The sequence below is a fragment of the Cryptomeria japonica genome, unplaced genomic scaffold, assembly GCF_030272615.1.
Source record: "Cryptomeria japonica unplaced genomic scaffold, Sugi_1.0 HiC_scaffold_126, whole genome shotgun sequence".
NCBI lineage: Eukaryota > Viridiplantae > Streptophyta > Pinopsida > Cupressales > Cupressaceae > Cryptomeria > Cryptomeria japonica.
In genome coordinates this window covers 259,013-262,500 of record NW_026728948.1, presented here as the reverse complement: position 1 = coordinate 262,500, position 3,488 = coordinate 259,013, and the positions used below count along the sequence as shown (strand labels likewise).

General features: G+C 63.7%; 1 non-coding gene across 1 annotated transcript; it reads right to left on the bottom strand.

The window, feature by feature from the left end:
• Positions 1 to 2,487: 2,487 nt before the first annotated feature.
• Positions 2,488 to 2,606, bottom strand: LOC131865879 (5S ribosomal RNA). Its single transcript, XR_009364516.1, has one exon. It is a non-coding gene; the product is annotated as a 5S ribosomal RNA (ribosomal RNA).
• Between the last annotated feature and the right edge of the window lie 882 nt (positions 2,607 to 3,488).

The following is a 3,488-nucleotide window of genomic DNA, read 5'->3' as shown; positions in this document are numbered from 1 at the left end:
AGAGCGTTTGGTGGGGTTTCTCGCATTGGCTCTTCCCAGGCCCGGTTGTTGGGTGCGCTCCCACCCTGGCGCGCGCGAAGTTGGAAGTTGGGTTAATTGCCCGGGCGCGCACCTTCGCCAGGGTGGGCACCTTGGTGCGCACACCTTGGCTGGGCTGCGCACCAGGGCGGGCTCAAGATGGCACCAGCATTCCCTTTTTCTCACTATCTTTCAAAACGGAAATTTTAAAATCTCGTTTTTTTTTTGCCTTTTATGGAAATTAGTGAAGGCATCGCATCAAAGGTGCGCACCTCGCTGCCCACCTTGGTGTGCTCCGAGGTGCCCACCACGGTGCGCAACGCCGGTGCGAACCCGGGAGCGCCCCGATGTGTGCTCCAAGGTGCGGCGTGCACGAAGTCGGACCCCGGTTTGCCCCGGGTGCGCACCTCGCGTGCACCTTGGTGCGCACACCTTGGCTGGGTTGCGCGGCCTGGTGGGCACCATGGTGCGCACCAAGGAGCGCTCCGAAGTGTGCTCCAAGGTGCGGCGTGCACGAAGTCGGAGCCCGGTTTGCCCCGGGTACGCACCTCGCGTGCACCTTCGCCGGGGTGGGCACCTCGGCTGGGTTGCGCGCCCTGGTGCGCACCAAGGAGCGCTCCGAAGTGTGCTCCAAGGTGCGGCGTGCACGAAGTCGGAGCCCGGTTTGCCCCGGGTGCGCACCTTCGCCGCGGTGCGCACCATGGCGTGCACGAAGTCGGAGCCCGGTTTGCCCCGGGTGCGCACCTCGCGTGCACCTTCGGCGGGGTTGCGCGCCCTGGTGGGCACCATGGTGCGCACCAAGGAGCGCTCCGAAGTGTGCTCCAAGGTGCGGCGTGCACGAAGTCGGAGCCCGGTTTGCCCCGGGTGCGCACCTCGCGTGCACCTTCGGCGGGGTTGCGCGCCCTGGTGGGCACCATGGTGCGCACCAAGGAGCGCTCCGAAGTGTGCTCCAAGGTGCGGCGTGCACGAAGTCGGAGCCCGGTTTGCCCCGGGTGCGCACCTCGCGTGCACCTTCGCCGCGGTGGGCACCATGGCGTGCACGAAGTCGGAGCCCGGTTTGCCCCGGGTGCGCACCTCGCGTGCACCTTCGCCGGGGTGGGCACCTCGGCTGGGTTGCGCGCCCTGGTGCGCACCAAGGAGCGCTCCGAAGTGTGCTCCAAGGTGCGGCGTGCACGAAGTCGGAGCCCGGTTTGCCCCGGGTGCGCACCTCGCGTGCACCTTCGCCAGGGTGGGCACCTCGGTGCGCACACCTTCTCAATGTTTTCTTGCCTTTTCTGGAAATTGGTGAAGGCAGCGCATCAAAGGTGCGCACCTCGGTGTGCTCCGAGGTGCGAACCCGAGAGCGCTCCGAGGTGCCCACGAAGTCGAAAGTCGGGTTAATTGCATTGTTTTCCCCGGGTGCGCTCCGAGGTGCGCAACATCGGCGCGCACCAAGGAGGGCTCCGAAGTGTGCTCCAAGGTGCGCACGATGGCGTGCACCTCTGGTGCGCACGATTCGGAGCTCGGTTTGACCGGGGTGCGCACACCTTGGCTGGGTTGCGCACCTTTTGTGCGCTCCAAGGTGCGCACGAAGTCGGAGCTCGGTTTGCCCCGGGTGCGCACCTTCGCCAGGGTGCGCACCTTGATGCGCACGCCTTGGCTGGGCTGCGCACCTTGGTGGGCGCCATGGTGCGCACCTTTCGTGCGCTCCAAGGTGCGCACGAAGTCGGAGCTCGGTTTGCCCCGGGTGCGCACCTTGGTGGGCGCCATGGTGCACTCCGAGGTGCCCAAGATTGGTGCGCACCAAGGAGCGCTCCGAAGTGCGCTCCAAGGTGCGCGCGAAGTCGAAAGTTGGGTTAATTGTCCGGTTTGCCTCGGGTGCGCACCTTGCGTGCACCTTCGCCAGGGTGGGCGCCTTGGTGCGCACACCTTGGCTGGGCTGCGCACACCTTGGCACCCGCGTTTCCTTCATTTTAAATTTTTTTTTTTTACAATCTCTCAAGTGGGAAATTCTATAATCTCAACTTTTTTTGCCTTTTCAGGAAACTTTTGAATGGAGCGCATCATTGGTGCGCTCCGAAGTGTGCTCCAAAGCTCTCTCCAGCTGCGTGCACCTGCCCCGGCCGCGCACCCGGCCCCGCCCAGCTTCGCTCACCTGTCCCGGGCGTCTGGTGCGGAACCTTAGAGTAAGAAACATCACCGTGCACCTTGGCCAACGTGCGCGACTCGACCGAGCGCGCACTGGCCGAGGTGCACACCGATTTCACCTGGGTGCGCGCGCAGCACCTCGGGCGCACCGGGGTGCGCGCACAACGCCCGGGTTGCACCGTGGCCTGTGTGCTCGGGGCGCCTCGGGTGCGCGCTCGGTGTCGCCCCCGCGCGCGCGGTAGTGCGGGCAGCGCACCCCGGCCCGGCCCGGCCCCGACGAGAACGCAAACGGGCAAAAGGTTTATTCAAATAGCATTGCGACGCCCGGCGAAAAACTAAAAAAGGGTGCAACACCGGGACTTCCCGGGAGGTCACCCATCCCAGTACTACTCCGGCCCAAGCGCGCTTAACTGCGGAGTTCTGATGGGATCCGGTGCACTAACGCTGGTATGATCGCACCCGTTATGAGCTTGTCGCAGTGTGTACTTAGCAAACCGCGACCCACGTGCGAATCCACCCCGGCCACCCACCCCCGTCGAGGTGCACACCCTCCCTCGCGAAGTGCGCCCCGTTCGCCAAGTGTGAGCCCTGCCCGGGTGCGCGCACCTTGCTAGGGCGTCGGGTGTGCACCCGGCCCGGCCTACGTGCGTGCACCTGGAGGGGGCGTCGTGTGCGTGCAGTGTCCCGTCTGCAACGCGGTGCCCACACACCACCTCGGGCGCAACGACCTGCGCTCACATGTGGGCCGAGTGCACCTTGGTGCATGTTCGGGGCGCCTCGGGTGCACGCTCGATCTTGCCCCGGTGCACCAAGGCGCTCGGTTTGCCCCGGGTGCGCACTTGGTGCAAGGTGGGCACCCAAAATAGGGATCAAGCACCAAAACACAAGTTTCGGGATGCAAAATGGGACCCAAGGACCACAAATGCGTTCCAAGACCCATGATGGGTCCACGAGAACAAAAATGTGTTCCGAGACTTAATAAACAAATATTGGGTTTTAGGAGAAGAAACATGCTCTGATGCCCAAAACGAGAATCGACCCCGAAAAGGCCACAGGCCAAAAGTGGGATGCGAGACAAAAAAAAATGGGACCCGAGGACCAAAATTGGGTTCCCAGGTCGAAGACAGGGCAACCGGACAAGAAACGACCTCTAAGGCTCGAAATGAGTCCCGACGACTAAAACTTGACAAGAAGCACCCATCAGGCACCCAACTCGACACCCATGGGATGCCGACCCACCCGGGCTTCCACCTAGCACACCTTGGCACCCACCCACCCTCGCACCCAACCTCGCACCCAACTTAGCACCTTTGAACCCACATTGGCACTCACCCTGACCCTGG